Here is a 21,802-nt window from a genome sequence, read left to right on the forward strand (position 1 = left end):
AATACAGAGATTCCACATACCCAAAGGTACGTTTCAGGGTTCATACCATTTGAAAATCTCTGAAAGGACCGTGGTTTTATTCTCACAGGTAATATCCATGATCTACCTTAATGAAAATCTGCCAACCTTAACGGAAATCTAACATTATTATCTTATGCTATTTGTTTCACGTCGCACCGACACAGATAGGTCTTACTGCGACGATGGGACAGGAAAGGCCTCGAAATAGGAAGGAAGCGGCCGTGGCCTTAATTGAGGTACAGCCCCAGCATTTGCCCGGTGTGAAAATGGGAAACCACGGAAAACCATCTTCAGGGCTGCCGACAGTGGGGCTCGAACCCACTATCTCCCGAATACTGTATACGGGCCGCACTTAAGCGACTGCAGCTATCGAGCTCGGTTATTTTCTTATGTGCACTTTTCGATAGGATGACTAAACAGAGAGTTATTATTAACGGAATGTTTTATAGTCTCAATCGAAGCAGAAAATAGCCCAAACGTGGGTGCGTAGACCTGATCCCTTATAAATGGAGAACTATCGGACATTTTTTAACCAGACTTCATATATTAGAATCCACCTATCGAAAGGTAGTTTTGAGGTTCCAAACCATTTCAAAATACCTGAACGCACTGGCTATTTGCAGGCATACCATGACATTGATTATACTTTCCCACAAAATATCCTTGATCAACCTTAATTTAAATCTGCCAACATTAAAGGAAATATATCGCTAAACCATTGCTTATAATGCATTATTTTTCGATAGGAAGACTAATAAGGGAGGACGTTATTAATGGAATGTTTTACATCTAAGTCCAAGCGGACATAGCTCTACAGTGGTTGCGCATACAGCTGATTTCTTACAACTGTATATCTACTGGACCAGCGTCAACGACTACATATTTAGAATCCACGTATGCAAAGGTAGGTTTTAGGCTTCACCACTCACATTACTTATGGACAGGCCAATAAAATATATAATAGTTGGATTGTGCGATATTCGCCCGTTTTATTCTGAAACTCTCGACCTCACGAACAGTGTTGTAATTTACATGCAAATACGTAAATAATTCCGGTGACCATGAAGTTCTCAAATACCAGACCGACAGGTTTATCAGCACGTCCGAAGCTGTTGGTGGATTCTCACATTCCCTATTCATGAAAGGTATCCGGTGGTAAATCATTTGTACGTTCATCTGGAGACGTTCAGTCCGTAGTTTTCACTGCCGAAAATTCGAAGGCTGTTGTTCTGAATCCACGGAACACAACTTCAATGGATCATAGTTTGGCAAACATCAATTTTCCAGTGAGTTATTATATGATGAACTTCTGTCCTTTTAACTCTTCAACAGACAGGCGGGCACATTTCACAGAAAGAAGCGGGGAAAGGAGAGAAAGACTTTCCAGGGACTGAGAAGGAACGTGTTACGGAAGAGTGTACACAGTGCACCCGAAGAAAGAAGAATGCTTCTCTTTGCGTTCCCTATTGCGCACTGTGAAATACCTCGGGACCTCGGGACTGTAAATGGGATCCTTCATCTCACCTACCAAAGTGCCAGCAAAGCTCTGGGTCTGCTTGAAGGTGACCCTCACTGGTACTCCACCATGAAGGAAACATCTGTATCTCGCAGTCCATTAAATCTGCAGCAGTTTTTCGCAGTTAATGTAGTATACTGTTCTCCAGCTGAACCATTACATATGTTGGACAAGTACAAACAAAGCATTGCCGAGGACATCCGAGGACAGCCACCGCCTGTCACAGACACGATGGGAATCCAGAACATAAGTATAGAAAATGAATGTCTTCGATCATTGGAATATATTGCTTTATCGATGAAATGAAATGTCGTATGGCTTTTAGTGCCGGGATATCCCAGGACGGGTTCGGCTCGGCAGGTGCAGGTCTTTCTATTTGACACCCGTAGGCGACCTGCGCGTCATGATGAGGATGAAATGATGATGAAGACAACACATACACCCAGCCCCCGTGCCGTAGGAATTAGCCAATTAAGGTTAAAATCTCCGACCCTGCCGGGAATCGAACCCGGGACCCTCTGAACCGAAGGCCAGTACGCTGACCTTTCAGCCAACGAGTCGGACGCTTTATCGATAATAAGTCAGCAGTTGACTAGCAGACTTCCTGCTCCTTATAATGTGGAACGCTCGAATTTAGAATATCACAGAAATACGAGTTACCGTAGGCATAATTTATTTATATTTTTTATTTAATTTAATTTCAACATTGAATTTTACACAGATTACTTCCAATTATTTACAGAATGTAACCCTGAAACTGAACGATGAGAAGTGTCCTGTTTATCAGGAGATATTACAATTTGTCGGGGCAAACAGTAGCGAAATGATTTTCATTGATGTCTTTAGCGATACGGGAAAGACGCTTCTAATCAATTTGTTACTTGCTAAACTTAGATTGCTAAACTAAGATTGCTGTCGCGGCTGCATCCTCCGGGATCGCCGCAACTCTTTGACCAGAAGGTAAGAAAGCATTATTCCATGTTTTAAGTGCCGATTGATATCGACAACACTGAGGCACCAGAGCGCAGTGTATAGAAAGCCAGCAATGCAGTGAAGGTTTCACGAGACTATGCTCTCATTATATGGGCTGAGTGAACAATGGCACACAAAAATCTATAGAGGCAATTGACAGGACGCTCCGAGGTATTCGCAATTGCAACATGTTGTTTAGTGGAGTAACAGTCCTCTCCTCTAGTGACTTTCCTTGCCTATTGTCGCCAACGGAACCAGAGTAGATGAATTGAACGTCTCTCTGAAGAGACCATCTCCATAGCTATTCATTCGTAAATGACGGGAGCAAGTGACGGATTAATTATTCTATCAGATTAAATTTGTAAATCGAGTGTTGATGACGTCATCAAAAGTTTTATCCCATTATTCAAGAAATAAACCGAAAATCAATTGAATGGCTCTATGAAGAAAAATACTACCATAACTCCGCCCTGCAACAAAGCCAGAGCTGTCAATGGATTCATCACGAATAGACCTTACGCTCATTAAGTGGTGTATAAGTCGGTGAACCAAGTCACCAATCAGGATGACAGTGTACACTTTCCTGTTGTATTTCTCACTTCTGTCACAGCCCTTAGACTGCCGGCGCATATTATAACTCTGATAGGAGCAACCATCATGCTTCTCAAGAACCTGTTCCCTCCGAAACTGTAATGGCACTAGGCTTCAACTAACGGCATTGCACAGGCATGTGATCGAGGCAGTTATATGACTCTCTGTGGCAAAAGAGAATACATGACCATACCACGAATTTCGCTGATTCCTACGAACTACCCATTCCAGTTCAATCATTTTCAATTCCCTTTACTCCGTGCTTCGCGATGTCTATCAATACGTCACAGGGTTAGACTCTAAAAATTGCAGGACTTGACCTCATGTCAAGCTGCTTCTCACACGGCCGACTGTACGTTCAATGCTCCCGTATTAGTATCATGGAATTTCACTTCGTTTGTATCACGATAACAGAATGATGGCTGTAATGCACAAGGAAGCATTATTTTAAATTACTGACTCCAAATATCTCAAATATACAACTGACCTCACGCGTAAGCGCCTAAAATTCAGTATGTCAGCAATGAAAACGTTACGCATGTTTTGTGTGTATCAGACCCTTATGTTCATTGTTTTGGTCAGTGAAATTTAAATAATAATATGAGATAACCATGTCGCCTTTAGCCTTTACAATAAACAAACCAAAAATAACATTCTAAGAAGAATTATAGATTACTACATAGTACTAATTTTAAAAAAACTGAAAGAAACACTCCACCACAGAGTTTCGTATATTCAACTTACTGTAAATATACCTTCATTCTGATGAGCCCGTCAAAATTGGATGCACATTTATTCATCAATACAGTGGTGGCACATAATTTTGTATTTTGCTATTATCAATCGTCAATGCCTACGAACAAACGGGAGAACACTTATCGAGAACGACTAATTTTTCGCCTGATTCAACTCGTTACTGGGATTTCATCACGTAAACTGACGCCCCCAGTAAGTTTCCTATGGAAAATGAAACAAGTATCGGAGGATATGCAATTGGTAGGAGTTGGAAACAAATGCCCGTTCTGCAGTCGTTCATGCTCTAACAGAGTGCATGGCAAGAGAACAAGGTATATTTCCACTCTGTGTAGATCCACGCTTTACAAAGTTCCATGGAAAGTAAGACAGCCATTAATAGCTCATAGAAGCAAATACGGTTTTTGTGGTCATAAAATAATTATGATTTATATTTACTTACTGCTGTAACAGAATATAATCTATTTATTTGCATTACACATAAACGAAAATTAAAATATTTGAGTTCTGTACGATTTCATATTTATTTTAGTAGCCTTTCAATAAATCAACCTGTTATTTGAATATGATTAATTGTGAAACAATTAGAGGTATTGAAGGTTTACCTGAACAATATTCAATCATAAACTGCAGGGAGACAGCGGGTTCGAATCTCACTGTTCGCAGCCTTGTACATAGTTTTCCGTGGTTTCCTATTTTTACACCAGGCAAATTCTGGAGCTGTACCTTAAAGCCATGGTCCCTTTCTTCCTTCTCCTAGCCCTTTTCTATCCCACTGTCGTCATAAGATTCATCCTTGTCGACGCGCCGTAAACTAACTTGCAAAAAGAAAAAACCTGGAGAGTAAATAAATAAAGACTGCTTATTATAAACTATTGTAATTTTACAGCAATATATATGTACCTGAATGAGGTTATCACAGGGAGAAACATGAATACGTGTTAGGCGTTAGGGATAAAGAAATCTATTCAGAATCTGCAGCCATTAACAACTATAGTAGCAACAATAACACCAATTTCAATACTGATGAGGAACCCATCCCACTTTATGGTTAAGAAACTACAATGTTGTTGATATATTGTATCTTCTTCTTCTCCTTCTTTTGAGAACACATTGGATCACTTTAATCAAACACTTGGTTTGTCGATTTCTTGGTAGGAACTCTCCGAGCCTTGCGCTCCTGTCAGTACTTCTCCATACGTGTTTATATTCTTGCCTTTTCGTGTGTAGAGAATATTCTAGTTGGGATTTTCTTCTTTGTGAGTGTAAAGTGGAAAGTCATATTTTTATGTGTTGTGTGTACTTTTTTCTTATCCATAGTGTAATTGGGTGTAAGACCAATTTCTTTCAAAGCCTCCCTAATTTCCTTTATCCACCTGCATCCAGTTGTAGTATTTTGAAGCAAGATTGCATTGCACTAACTGTTTCAGAAGTCGCGAATCTGCCATTCTCAGGATTTGGCGGAAGTACACTAGTCCTTTATTGCGCATGGTATCAGTAATGGGTTCTAATTTCTGATATACAACGTTGTTTGGTACTATTCGCCATCGTCTATCATTTTGATAGCTTTTATTGATACAAGTTCTTCCAATTCGTCTTTCAATCTTCAGTAATCTGTCAGTTTTGGTTTGTTCGTTTAGATGGTATAATGTTCCTGAGGCATATGCGGCTTCTGGCTTTAAGAATGTATTGTAATGTTTTATTTTTGCATTAATGGATAAGCATTTCTTTTTGTAAGTTTCACATGTTAATTTTTATACCTTAGATAACTTGTATGCCCTTATCTGAATTAAAGGTTTGTCATTTAAATTATTTGTTATTAACTCACCTAGATATTTGAATTGTGTTACAATTTTAATTTTAGTACCTTTAATACGTATTTCTTTCAATGGTGTTGGTTTTCGGAGCATAATTTCTGCTTTCTCAAATGATATTTTAAGGCCAATTTTATTTGCAATGGTGTGGAACTCTGAAATCTGCAATACTACAAAGCTTGTCTATCGAAATAAGTTTCTAAATTTGAAACATACCGGGTGAGTTGGCCGTGCGGTTAGGAGCGCGCAGCTGTGAGCTAGCATCCGGGAGATAGTGGGTTCGAACCCCACTATCGGCAGCCCTACGGGAGGTTTTCCGTAGTTTCCCATTCCCACACCAGACAAATGCTGGGGCTGTACCTTAATTAAGGCCACGGCCGCATCCTTCCACTCCTAGGCCTTCCCTATCCCATCGTCACCATAAGACCTACCTGTGTCGGTGCAAAGTTAAACAAATTGTAAAAAATATATATATTTTAAACAGTGACTGACAATTATTTTGGCGTTAGATTTGGAAAAGCTTTCGGTAAAGTGAGAGGTCGGCTCTGCTGAGCGATTTGCATAATTCTTCTTATTTTTGTCTGAATTATTGTTATTTGTTAGCACTTAGCATTTTAATTAGTGTTTTCTAGTGTTAATATGTATGTGGCTATTAGCAACGAGAGACTCAGGAGTCACAATATTGTCACGGGCAATACAGGCTTCATCTATTCTAATATAATATAACCTAATCTAACCTAATCTAATTCTTCTGCACGTACTTGGCCACCTAAATTTCTTCGAAAATTATGTTGAATCATTCTATAGAGTATTACTCGTCATGCGGCCTAAATAAGATGTAAGTAATGATGATGATGATGATGATGATGATGATGATATTATCCATTCCCTTAAAGGCATAATATTCCGTAATCGATCAGCCCAGGGAACTTTCATCTTATTTAATGACAATATACATCGATAGTGTAATGAAATCATCGATAATTACCAATTAGAAATGTATCATCTATGCAAATAAAGCTGTGGGGGTCCGCTGTCTCTAATTTCGTTTGTTTTGACAATTTTTCGTATAATTATCCGTTTTAGGTCAACTCAAGATTGAATCGGCGGTTTTTATTTTTCGTGTCTGTTTGTCTGTTCCACCATCACGGCAAAACGGCTGGATATATCTCGACCATACGTCATATTTAGAGTATACTCATCCCCGGGAAGGTTATGATATGCATTTCATTTGATCATCTTGGAATAGACGGGCGGTTTATATAAAAACCAGAACAGTTTTCCTATATTTTCTCTTATACTATTGACTTTCTGTAAAATTCGTGGACTGTATGTGAAACTCCTCCTCATTATAAACAACTCTTGTTATGTCCAATATTTAGCTTACTCTTCAAATCACGGAGAAAATTACAATTTTCTGCGGGTATCATGCTCTGCTTTGAGTGACGGACAGACCGACAACGAACCTACAGGTTACCATGGCAACGTCTCTGACTGCTTGCAGGCAGGGAAGTAACGTATTGCCATTTTCGTCATCATTCCTGTAAATTTGTGGTTGTCCCTTAGGTAGAAAGCAAGAGAGACGTCAATCGGCCATTCTGAGGGATATTGACGGAATATCGTTCAAGGTTATAACCGCCCTCGCATAGTTTATGTAATAACACCATTAGTCATCTTCTTATCTGTTTACCTAAGAATCCCTGCGCCTACATTTCTCCTCTGTTACCGCTTTCTTATAACCGTAACTCATACCATCATAATTTATTGAGGGGCATTTGATTTTCCAATACATCCACTTGGTATTTACATATTTGACCTATCCAGCTGTCCTCGTTTATAATCCTATTTTCTATTAATTTCAACTTTCATAACTGTATTAATTCTTTCCTTAAATACTCCGTATGTATGCGAATGATAATCCCGATACCTGGACACTTTTTTCTTTGAGGAAATATTCCAAGCTATGCAAAAGTATAACTTTTACCCCGAAAAATATCGAAATATTGATGCAATTTTTATGACGATGCGGACTTTCGTTTCATGATAATTGGTGGCTAAACGGTAAGTCGTATTACAAAACAGATAGCATAATTGCCGTTCTATTTAGAGAGATCAACAACTTTGGTCATATGACTTATTGTAGTGTCTCGATTATTGATACGTTGGATAGCGCTTCATTTCTTGGTTATAATAAAATTTTTCGAACTCGACTGCGACTTGCATTACGCAAAAGGGTCTGTCTTTATGAAGAATACTCTCCATATTTATTGTGAATGGCAGTTGCCAGGTTAGCCTGCCGTTATAGTAGAAACTGCCGAACTCGAATATCATTGGCAGTAGGAAATGTGGCCTGCCATTATCCTCAAAACTTCCCCAATGCCTATATTACACCGGAAGCAACGTATTCCGTCCTCCCTGTTTTGTTTCTAGGAAAGCGCTAAGAGGCGTGCAATTTAATATAATCTTACTCACTGCCTTTACAGTAATTTACAGAGAAATCCGTATACAATGTACAATACCGTAGCGAAGCTAGTTAATTAAAAAATTAAATATATGTAATGGAAAAAAAGAGCACCATCCGTACTAATTAAGGTAGTAATTTTTATCAAACACTGTAAAAATTATTTAACATCTATTCAGTATTCTTTTGCGATGTAGCTCTGGATAGGGTGTTCCTAGTCACATCGGCTGATTCCATCTTCATTCAGGCTCTCGAAATCTATATTGTTCACCAGAAGGAGCTTAATTTGATTAAAACTAATATATTGTGGACGTTTTCTTGAAACAAGGAGAACATCTAGATCTCAGTTAGTTGACTTTCATTCAGTTTAACGTCGCTGTGCGAGCAATACTTCGTATCCCACAATGCTCTTCTTATCCATTATTTTCGTTAAGACTGGCCACGCCCCCAGCCGAAAATTGATATGCAGTCTATCAGAACAATGTTCTCTGCTTTCGTTTTTCTATGCCGATTAGTACAGGAAAATGAATCTTATTGTACCGTACTGTAGAAATATATATCTTCATGAAGTATTTACGCACTCCTATAGTATAATACATTGAACGTTCATTGTACCGTACTGCAGGAATGTATAATTATTTTCATGAAGTATTTACGCAGTCCGACAGTACAGTATAATGCATTGAAAGTTCATTTTCCTTTACACATGAAAACGAACGTTCTTCTGATTGAATGCATAACCATGTGTGCCTGGGAGGGTCAATCTGTTTTAAGGTGGATAATAGATAGGAAGACCTTCCTGAAATATAAGGTATTAATCACTCAGCGAATGTAATGTGTATTGAAGTGATGAATACCCATTTTATAAAGAATGAGGTTTGTTTATGCTCTTTCTTTTCTTTGCAGGTAAGACGCATCTCTTGTTTAGAAGGTTCTAAATACAGGAATTCTGGTAAGCTAAAATTATTTCACATATTTTTTAGTCGTTACTGTGATGTTGCTATTAATGGCTCGTCTAGATTTATCCAATAGGTTTTGCAAAAAGCACACATACTTGTAGTCCCAGATAATTGGTATTTCTGATCTAAGATGTCTTCATTAGTGACTGATCTTATTAATTTTGTTGTTTTCCAGGCCTGCGTGTCATACAATAAAACGGACTAGACATAGGATTGCATGTTACGCATCCTTCATTTCAAATTAATTTCGTTGTATTGTAAAACCTTTTTTATGTTTTCAGAAATAATTTATAGCTATTTAAGTTCATTTAGTTAAATCGCAGTCTCCATGTAGCCTACTTCACAAATATTTAAATTGTACCATATGAGCAGTTTCCCTGGCATGAATTTTAACAGCTGGGGAACTTCACCAAGCTGCCTCTTACCGAATAAAACTCCCAAAAGCGATTGTCAATATTCTGTGGTGGAGAGGCAGTGGAAGTAGAAGAAGAAATAGGAGGATGAAGCGTAAAAGGTTACTCTTCGTCGAATATCTTTTAATTTCGTTGAATAAGCTTGATATTCAATGTCGGCGTATAATGGATTACTTTTTGTATGAGTAGATGTACTTACAGCAACATTCTGTGATTCTGCTCTGGTGTTCTTCCCGGTAATAAATTCTTCAAAATCGTCTATACCACCAACGTTCATGATACCAACAGAGATTTTCAGAATCGTGCATCATGGAGAATATTTATGCTAAAAACATCCTCACACTTCTAACTCGACAAAGCTCTTAAAATGAGATTATATGGAAATCAGTGGTTTATTATTATTATTATTATTATTATTATTATTATTATTATTATTATTATTATTATTATTATTATTATTATTATTATTATTATTATTATTATTATTTATTCTTCCTCAAATGAGCGAGGTTGACAAACCGACAAATAATATCACATAATATACATTTAGTAATCCAGTTACAATGCAGGGTAAAAGATAAACAATACTTCTAATGATAATGTAGAGGGAACAATTCTTAGTGACAAAGAAAAGACAGATAAAATACTTTAAATTGATTTAACTAAGTGTATGGAGCGCAGAGGTGATGTCTCAAGATCGATATCGAGGCTTTCAATTTCGTATGTTTGCCTCAGCTCACAATGGTCTGCAGTTTACGCTACTTCATTGCCAAAGCGTGTAAAAACCACCGTAATTTATGAGCTTGTATTGTTCATTTGTGTTTCGCGGACATTTTATGTTTGCATCGGAAACCTCTTAACTGGCATGATTATCTAGCCGAGCAGAACCAGCCAGTATTAAGTGAGTAATAAAATTTTGGAAAAGTGAAGACACGAATTAAAAGCTCAGCAATAGCTCTTGCGTTTAAATAAAATTAATTGCCTTGCAGACTTCACTCTATGAGATGTTTATTGAGGTTGATATGATGTAGAGATAACTGCATAAACTGCATAATGGCAGATTATAACAATTACCTTTCATCAATAGGGGCCGATGACCTTCGATGTTAGGCCCCTTTAAACAACAATCATCATCATCATCATCATCATCATCATCATCATCATCATCATCATCATCACCTTTCATCAAGAATGGTTCGTTACTTGTAAATGTTGGTCATACAGTTCTGTACCCATTCTTTCTTGATACTGGTTTTCTTCAATTCCAATTTCGGCGTCAGGCAAGTACTGGTAGGTTGCCCTTCATACAATCCACGTCCATATTTTTGAAATTCCGTTCTGTTTATTATAGTGTTAGTTATCGTATTTTAGACTACTATGACTATTTAGACTTCCTGCATGCCAATTTTGACGCTCCGTTTGGTTCTACCTAAGAAATCAGGACTTTGTTACGCGATCTATGACTGAGTTCTCACTAATTGTTGTGGGGTAAGCGTCATGTATGTCCACAGAAATGGTTAGCATGCCTACATCGTATGACCGGGACTACCGAAAAAACGTTCCTTCGCCCTTTAAAAATTCAACGGATTTGAACCCACAGTCTTTGGGATCATGAGGCCAACACTCTACCACTGATCCACTGGGGGAGCTAATGCTTTAGTAAAATACCCGGTAGTCACATTAGTTCATACATCGTAGAACCACAACTTAAAAAACGGGTCTCTTACTTCTCCTTATATAAACGCTCTCATACACAAAATATCAGTCATTGGAAACTAACGCCTTGGACGAGGAATGATATAGTTTATTCCATGATTCTTGTTTATTCTGTGAATATTCGCGTTATCTCCGAGCCCTTTAGGATCAGGAAACAGCATTAGAAGGCCAAGAGTATGAAAGTCCTCTTTCCGCTTCAGTCTGCACGAAATTCCAAACATTATCATAAACTCCATAGCCTCGCTAAAGGGATCTGCTAATATTCTAAGGAATCATCTATAGGCCTATGTCAGATTTTAATTTTCACGGCTACTGATTAACTTTCGTATTATTTTCTCTCTTTTATAATCAATTCAGTTAAACGCCTCATTTTATTTTCATGATATAATTTTACAAATTTTCATTTTCAATGTTTTCTGTAATTTTACAGTAGTTTGTAGCAGCCTTTCAAATCAAGGGAGCGATAACATAAAAATGACTCTTATCGTCCTTCACTCACTGCAGGTGATGTTTCTCGTTGGTCGCTAAGTTCATGCCTTCATAATTAGCTATTCATCAACGAAATCGTGTAATGAAACGTGCTCTTGTCATGTGGTGGGTAAAGATCAAATGCCCATCACGACATATTCGCTAATGGAGTATGTGGAGAATACAGGTTACCACATTGTCAGTTACGACATTGCCGTCTGCGCAACGTCTGAAACGCATTTTCTCCCAGAATCAACTCTTTGACGAAGGAGACCATATGGTACTATTTGAAAAATCTTGATTACTGTATTAGAATTTCCTTATAATGTCATGAGCGATTATAATATCCTTGCCACTAACGGGCATGGAACGTCGGTCCATCTAAGTGGCAAGGCACAATATCACCAGCCGAGCCAAAATGACAGACTAACCGTATGAGTTTTCCAAAATTAATTTTTCGTATTTATGTTACGCATTTCACGTAAGTCTGTACGAAAATAGTTTTGTATCAAGAAATTTGATGAATCTTCAGCGACACGCTCAGTATTCGTATATACCATGATGCAATTCTGCGGGGTACCCAGCGGTTTTGGGTGGCTTTAGTGTATAACTGGGATTTCGTGCCACAAGTAGCCTACTACTAGTTAATTACGCTCTCAGGATAAGAGCCAATTGTACTGTATGTGACGCTGTATGGTGTAGAGACAAGTCGGAATGACTCTTCAGACTCACTACCCTACTTCGATGGCACTCAACAGTATCAATTGTGTCAGACATCACCAGGTCTGTAACTATGAGATAACCTAGTGAGAGGAAGTTGTATTATGAATGTCTTCGGGCGACCTAATCAACTAACTGGACACATTCTGTTCATAATTTCTATGGAATAAACTAACTCAAATATTACTCCAGTTCTACATTTGGGCGTATAATAATGTTTAACTGAAATTCATAGTTCAAATTGTTTAACGTTTTGATACCTCCGTGTCTGCATTACAAGTATTGTCCGGTACTTCACGCTCTGCAGTACGACGTCTGAATGCATCCCAAACTTGAATGATAGTGTTAGATCGGGAGAAAATGCCGGCCAGTCCTCTAGGGAGATATTCTTGGTGCTTAGGAAGTCATCCACCTATAAAGCTGACGTAGGCATTTAACTCATTTTGATAAGTAATATTAGGAAATAATGTTAAAATATATGCAATAATATATTTTATCACTATGGTAGAAAGTAAAATATCATTGTGATGTATCACTATTCTATGTGTTTAACAACAATAATATGATCTTAGAAAACATGGCACTGCAGCCCTTAAAGGGCCATGGCCTACCAAGCGACCGCTGCTCAGCCCGAAGGCCTGCAGATTACGAGGTGTCGTGTGGTCAACGCGACGAATCCTCTCGGCCGTTATTCTTAGCTTTCGAGACCGGATAACATGATCTTATGTGGAATAATACAAATGTTCATTAGAGCTCCTTTGTTTAGTCATTCGTTACTAACACAATCTATGGTGGCTTAAACTGGGAGGAAATACAATTGCATTGCATATTTCATTTGTATTTTTTATGAAATACATTCACCTGAATCGCTTGGCATTTACAATGTTGAATGAAATCCGTTCCATCACATACCAACATTTACATCCTTGGACGATCGCTGAACTGAACCTGAGACTTCTGAAAGTGAAAGAGGCTCATCATACCCTCACGACGAAAACAAACTTTAATTTAGTGAAATAAGCCGTACCGACCTCCCACATTCTACTTAATTAAAAAGTTAAAATGATAATAATAATAATAATAATAATAATAATAATAATAATAATCTGGTCTCAGCTACAACGTTGCATACATTCTTATTGGACGCCAATTAGGCGGCATGTGTGTCAATTTCGAAGTTCCGTTTTTCTTTACCTGATGGCAGAGAAACCAGGACACTCTTCGGCGATGTATGGCTGAGTTTCGTATCCGACTCCATGGCTAACTGGTTAGCGTGCTGGCCTTTGGTACAGAGGGCCCCGGGCTTGATTTTCCGCCGGGTCGGAGATTTCAACCTTCTTTGGTTAATTACGATGTGTCGTGGGCCATGTGTGTGTGTGTGTGTGTGTGTGTGTGTGTGTGCAGTCTTGATCGTTAGAATTCATCATAAGTAGGGTGCCATCGGCATAAATGCGCAGGTCGTCTATATTGCGTCAACTCGAAAAACCTACACCAGGCCTCTTCGGAGGCCACCGGCCATTGTTAATTACATTTGTCGGGTAAACACAAATGCGTAACCAGAGATATTTTACGCACCGACTACGTGCGACTTTGGAGTGCCGAATGGTCACTTCCCCGCACTTCGAAAGTTCGGATACTCCTGCCTGGTTTGAACCCTTGATCTTGGGATTTGCAGGTCTACACTCTACTACTGATCTACTGTACACAAGAATACTTATAGGTGTGTAAGAGAGAAGTACAGAGACTCTCGGACCATTCACTCGGAATTCGCGAAGCTCAATGTTTCCTGCTCCAAGCGTTATATCAAAACTTTAATCCTTTGGTGATCCTAGTATGGAATGGGGGTCGTTTGAATGAGGAGCAGATTTGCTCTCTCTACCACTGATCAGTTTCAATATTTTAAATGAAGCAATACCTGCCTACTGCATTTCAGCTACTTCACTTATCTTATTTAAAAAAAAAATACTGTGAGATGGTAATTGTGATTTTCCTTGACGTTACAGAAAAACAGTTCTGGCATTACTTTTGTATTGAAAATAGTACGATACAGATTGATTATCCTTTCATGGTTGTCCACAGGTAATGTGCTCATGAACGTTAATTGAATACGCTGTGTAGTCTATTTCATGCTTTGGAAGTAGCCTCAGGGGTAAGTGGAGCAATTGCAATGTTGTTGGAGCGTAAGTGTGAAATGTGTTTTGTACTGGAGCTTCAACACAGGAAATGAACACAGATGCTGAAATGGAATAAGCACACATTAATCTGGAGATTGTATCAATGCGGTGCGCTGAGGACAGTTGGTGATAAGGCGACACATGAATTTCCGGAGATTACATCTCTGAAACAAGGGAGTTTCTGCTTATGTCAAACATATATTAAAACATTTTGAACACAAGTTACTAGAGTTCTTACTATAAGTGAATATTGGCATCGTTCTCTATCGAACACAGTGGCCAATAATTCGAATAATTTCGAAGTTCAGTTTTTGGTTACCTGATGGCAGAAAATCCGGGACACTCCTTGGCGATTTATGGCCATTAATTCCCTATAGAATTATAGAAATTGATCATATAGTGACTCATGTTCCGGCAAAAGCTAACCTTTCTCTGCTAAAAGATATTACTCTCACAATCTTAATTTTGAATACGTAGGCAGTCTCAATTAGAGGAGGCTCAATGGCATTTGATGCGGAAAAATAAAATATTTAGATTAATACACATTTGTTATAAACAAACAGTATGATTAACATGCTCGATTAAAATGATTTCAAAGTACACTTAAAAAAGTGTATACAGTCCAATTGTGGCTTGAGCTTTCAGGCATCGAACTTTTCTCACAGCAAGCCGGAGTACTTGGAACTGTTCAAACGACAAAAAGTACTATATTTTATTCTAGGTTTTCAGTTTCCTCTAATAATTTGGTGTTAGACGGGATGAGTGAGTAAGACGGTAGAATGCTGGCTTTCAGAGCTGAAGTTGGCGGGGTCGATCCCGGCTGACACCGGTGGTATTTGAAGGGGCTAAAAAGCTTCATCCTTATGCCGGTAGATTTATTGGTACGTAAATGAACTTCTGCGGGACAAACCTTGGGCACTTCGGTGTCTCCAAACACCGTAAACGTAGTCACTAGGACGTAACACCTGCAGTATTGTTAATTTCACCCCAGTAACACTCCATAATTCTTGAGATGGCATCACCCTGGAATTGTGGCATTACAGATCGCATCACCTGCATCGTCACCTGGCTGAAACCTTGTAAGGCAGGTCATCGAAAGAGTTGGCCGTGCGGTTTTGATCGCATAGCTCTGAATTTGCATTCTGGAGATGGTAGGTTCGATTCCCACTGTCAGCAGCCCTGAAAGTAGTTTTACGTAGTTTGTCCCTTCCACAAGAGATAAATTTTGGGGCTGTACCTTAATTACGGCCACGGATTCTACTATCCCAATCCTACCACTTTCCCATCCTGGTGTCGCCGAAAACCTTGGACCAGTTTGTGCGACGTTAAAACTAGGAAATATATGTAAGGCAGATCATAGTGGAGGAGTTAAGCATTATAGCGTACGTTCATTTTCTGTGTTATCACACTAGTTGTTCATTAAAGTTTGGTTTGTATGCCTAATTCAAGTTAATATAACTATAAGGCCCTTTCAGTCTGTCAGCCTGTGATAAAGTTTGAAATAAATTCGATAGGTTGTCAATTTCAACAAATGAAATGACTAATTATATAAAATTACTACATAAAATTATGACTAATTAATGGATTGTTTAGTTAACTGATACTAAAATAACGTGAAAAATTTAAAAGAATGTGACAGAATTGAACAAAAAGGTCAGCAATGAGTCTAATATATATATAAAATATAAAATTCACAATAGAAATTGATTAGAGTAATCACATTACAGCATATATAAAGCAATATTTTGTTTTGACTTCATTCCTATTGAGCGAATTCAGCTGTGAGAAAATAGAGTTAGAAATGGAGAGTAAGTGCGGGAGAGATACCTACGAGACGATGGTTATATCTACAGTAATTAATAGTGGTTTCAGGATTAGAAGTGTAGATGCAAAAGTGGTTACCGTACTAGTTGTATATATAGGGTTGTGGAGACGGCTAAATCAGTCACAGAACCTTACGGACCGCGCTGGGACATTCTGTGATGAAGATGTACCTGACATAATGATACACTCGTGTTCACCTTGAAAGACTAGAGATAATAGGTTCATATTCACAGGACATGTTCATTAGTATGTTCTGCAGAAACGATTAACATTTCAATCACCTAGGTTCAACAGGTGTCCTGTTGCCTAGTAGGCACTGGGTCCTCCATGGGCACTAATAACATGTTCTATGTGTGATGGCATCGACGCGTATAAGGCGCGAATGGCGTCCTGGGGTATAGACGTCAATGCTGCATTCACCTGGTTCCAAAGTTCTTCTTTGGAGGTTGGCATTGTGTCGCAGCACCGCACCCGTCGTTTCACTATATCCCACACATTTCCGATTGGCGACAAATCCGGTGATTCGGGCGGGCCAGGGCAACACTCTGACATCTTGTGACAACAAGAAGGCACGTGTTCGTGCAGCAATATGTGGTCGCGCATTTTCATGCCGGAAGATAGCGTCTGGGGTGTCGTGCAGAAAGGGTTTGGCTACGGGTCGCAGGATGCCATTCGCGTAGGTCAAACTGGTAATAGTGCCCTGCACACGCACCAACTGTGATTTTTGGTTGTAACCAATAACAACCCACACCATAAGGCCCTGTGTTGGCGCTGTATGTCTTGTGCGAATGCAGTCAATGTGATGCCTCTCCCCCTGTATGCAATAATAATGTTATTTGCTTTACGTCCCACTAACAACTTTTTAAGGTCTTAGGAGACGCAGAGGTGCCAGAATTTAGTCCCGCAGGATTTCTTTTACGTGCCAGTAAATCTACCGACACGGGGATGTCGTATTTGAGCACCTTCAAATACCACCGGACTGAGCCAGGATCGAACCTGCCAAGTTGGGGTTAGAAGGCCAGCGCCTTAACCGTCTGAGCCACTCAGCCCGGCCCCCCCTGTATGCGGCGAACCAAAATGCGGCCATAATTTTCAAACAAGCAGTACCTGGATTCGTCCTAAAACACTATCTGCTGTCATTCCTGTCCCCAGTGACGTCGTTCCATACACCATTGCAGTCTAACATGTTTATGCACATTAGTCAAAGGTAGGCGGAGAAGTGGACGATGCGCCGGTAACCCAGACCGAAATAAACGGCAACGGACTGTCACTCCTAATGTGTATGATGTGCTACACTGTTTAACTGTTGCGCCAGAGCCGAGCAGGACGCAGATCTGCCCTGCAATGCCATTCGGATAAGGTGTCGATCTTCTCAGAGAGTGATCTGCGTGGTGCGATCAGACCCAACTAGTCGTGTTCTACGGCCTTCTGTGAACCATTCTCTACACACCCGTTGCAGTGCCGACACAATTCGTCCCACATGAGCAGCAACCTCCCGGATGGATGCATCACGTGCTCTCATTCCAATACTGCACCCTCTTTCAAACTCACTCACTTGACGGTACGGTTCTCGCATACGTCTGCGAGGCATCCTGTACGTCTGCTTAAGTCACACCGATTCATTACCTTCAGATTATTGCGGCAACAAGAGCCACAGGCGCATTTTACCAGGCAGTGGCAGTGCACCGAGATATGGATGTGGATCTTGAACCTGAGGGCCGACATGGTTCAAATGCTGATCATTTCTTCAGAATATGCTAATACTCATGCACTGTGAATATGAACTTCCTATCTCTAGTCGTCCAAGGTGTTCTGTTTTTTATGGACATGAGTGTATAACTAGTTGTAAATACGAAGGGTCACATTATCAAACAGATATTCTGGCTAGTTAATGCAGGGAGAGATTTATATATCGTACACATTTTGCCAATAAAATTATGGTGGTTATGATTGTTATTAGAAGGGGAAAGCAACATTTTTATCAGCCGAAAATATTAACAGTGAGCTCTTATATGCTTTTAGAACGAGCATAAGTCCTAACAATAACTTCAAATTGTTCTAAATACTGACAGTCAGTTTCCTAGAAGAATGCTAAGACTGTGTACTGGCAAGACACATATACTTAAAAGTTAGATAAGAAATAAGAATAAGGTACACAAAGTTTGACGCTGATTCTATTTTGTTAGCAAGTGCACGAATGAATAATCTCTGCAAGAGCTCAAAAGTTGGAAGACTAGTGAAGCAAACGTACAACGTCGCCTGAGTCTGACATTGCATACTTTAAACTTTTGCAAGGTTCATATTTCCCGTCTGACCTTCCAAGGTCAAATTTGTCCTTTTCTTATCATGATGTTATTTGTAAGGATTTGGCAGTATTTTACATTCCCATACTTTTATGGCCTTCCCCTTGATTTAACCAATATCTTTTATATTCAGATCTGCAAACTTGTTGTCTTCCTTATCATATTAAAGAAGACTTGATAATGTCGCTGTTCTACCCCTTAACACAACGATTCCCACATCTTATATTAACGTTTGTCTTAAAACTACTATTTCTATAATAAAATGTGATTCATTACCCTATTTATTATTATATATTATCCTGTGAAAAATCTACGAAGCTGCACTCACCATTTATTTTATTTATGGGAAAATCGGCTTTCCATGTTGAAGAGAAAGGCATTGCGTGTCTGCATTTCCTATGAATCATTGTTCCATCCATATTCGCGAGCGCTGAGTGCGGTCTCCTGTTGCATGCTACATCCGTCAGCAGTAAACCGCTCCTCAACTCACGCACCTCGATTTCTCAAAAGGCAGCTGCCTGCTGTAAGATTATACTGTATTTCCTAGGATCTACAAAATTGATTGTGAGGGAAGAAAATGACGAGTAAGAGTTTATTACAAAGTAAAAATAATTGTTAAATACATCTCTTATTTCTGGTGTAACTATTCCGATCGGATTAGCATCAATATTTTAGAAACGAGGATTCCGTTTTACCTGAGGTTGACTATCAATCTGGCGTATTGATCTCGGTTTCCTACAAGAAGGAATAGGTTCTGAGGATTTCGTATACCTGTCCAGTCTTGAATCTTTTCCAGCCAGGATGGTCTCATTCTTCCAAAATATATACCTACTTGTTTTCCCTCAAATTGTTTCCATTTCAGGCCTGATAACAATTAGGCACGCAAAATTTGCTACATTTGGGAGTTATCGTTGAGCATTGATCCTCATTAGTATTTTTCATTGAATTTTGGAACTGTTCATGGAAAACGAGCATTCTCTTAAGAAGCCATATTTCAAATGCTAATATTAACCTAATTACCGCTTCTTTTAGTGGGCACACTTTACATCCGTATAAGAAAACTAACCAAATGCAGCACCTACGCAATCATTGTCTCGGTATCAAATTTAGATTTTAATTAAAAACCTTTGATTTCACCCTTGAGAAAATTTGGTTTTGCTATCTATACAGTTTTTAATATTTATTTTTTTAATTTTCCCACTTGGTTGGTGATGTAGCAAAATAAATATTTGAAGGAATCAAGTCTTTCTACTTTAAGACTCCAGATATAAAGACTGGCATCTGTGTGTTGCTTATTACTGAAGATCGTTATATTTTAAAATAATTTAAACTCTTCAGACCTTTCCAATCCTGAGAAAACCAGCGTTTTCCCCCAGTGTGGCATGTGGATTCATCTGTTGGATTACCACATATTACCCACACACTGGCGATTAGCACGCCCTTGAAATACTACTACTACTACTACTACTACTACTACTACTACTACTACTACTACTAAAATGTTTCGATTCCGCCCCTGAAGGGGACGGAGAACTTAGTATACTGTAACACAGTTTCTCAGGACGGGGAGATGTGATACGGTGAAGGAGATGTTCGGAGAAGGTGAGGGGATTGGCGGCCGTGGCCTATACTAGAATCCGTCCCGGCGTTCTCCTTAGTGTAGGTGAATGGAAAACCTACCGAAAACCATTCTCAGAACAGCCGACGGTGGAGACCAGCCTGTCCTTCTCCCGAATGGAGAGGCGTAGAGCCACGACAGAGCCGCGGCCACCCCTCCTCCGCTCGGTTGGTTGGTCGGTCGGAATGCTGAGCTGTTGGACCACGAACGAGCTGCGGCCACCTGTAGGCCAAAGCTCACTCTGCATCCGCCCTTAAGACAACCACTGCAAGCCTTATACTTAGCACAATGAGTGACGGTGCACTAACGGAAGTATGTACCTCCAGTTGTATCCATGACTCCCTTTGGTTTTCATATCAAAGTTGAGTTGCCAGAAAGAAACCATAATACTGTATAATTTCATCTATTTCCAATCCTAAAAGCATTAAAGCTCTTTAGGTCTATTCATTGGTAAAATTACCAGCGTTTCGTCTCAATGTGGCAGTGGGCTCGTCAGTTGGATTACTATTGACACGCTGGGAAGCAAAACGCTGGTAATTTGACGACTAAAGAGTTCTTTTAATATAGGCAATCGATAAAATTACATTTCGATTTCCTACTGGCAATTTTGCTATACAGAAGCCATACGTTTTATTTTCGGTAAAGTAATGTTCAATCCGATTCTCGAACCCACTTAATTCACTTTGCTAAATACGTGCTGGATATCCTCAGTTTTATCACGGAAAATAGGAGACATACAGTGGATTAGTGAAATAGTATATAGAACTGGAAGCCTCTAAGATTATTCGATATGTATCTACGTACATTCAAAACCAACTGACCGATAAAATACAGCTTTCTGGATGATTTTATTAGAAACAAAGATATTATTTACTGCAAAGCAATGTTACTTTTAGTTTGTAATTTTTTTTTCTATATCATCTAGATCTGACTTCCATACATTTCGTAGCTTTAACTAGCTTTAACCCTCGCGGCTTGGATAGCGATTGTTTTTATTTGTAAAAGCTAAGGATTGTATTTAACGACATACTCACCAACGCCAAGAATAAATTAAAGTTTAATGTCGTTTAAAAACGGAGTTAATCAGATCGGTACCCCTTGTATTCTCCTTCAAATGAATGAGATGGCGTTGATATCTTATTTCGTTAAGAAGTATTTGCTACATATGTGATTTTGTGATAGAACATTGTTCTCAAATGATTGCACTCCTTGTAAGCCGAATATCAAAATAGTGCAGAAATTATGTTTCAGGAATTTATATGAGGAATGTTGTGGTGACAAAACGAAGTTTTATCTCATATTGCAGCCGAGAAAATAAAAAAGGCAATTTTCTAATATACCCCATTTTAAATAAAAATGTTGTAAAACACTTCCTTAACACACTTTTACGTATTTACACGGATATATATTTAAAACTATATATTCCTAATTTTAAGAGTTTCGACTGGACGTTGATGAGTGAATGAATCAGTCGGTCAG

Source organism: Anabrus simplex, chromosome 1 (assembly GCF_040414725.1).
Source record: "Anabrus simplex isolate iqAnaSimp1 chromosome 1, ASM4041472v1, whole genome shotgun sequence".
Classification (NCBI taxonomy): Eukaryota; Metazoa; Arthropoda; class Insecta; order Orthoptera; family Tettigoniidae; genus Anabrus; species Anabrus simplex.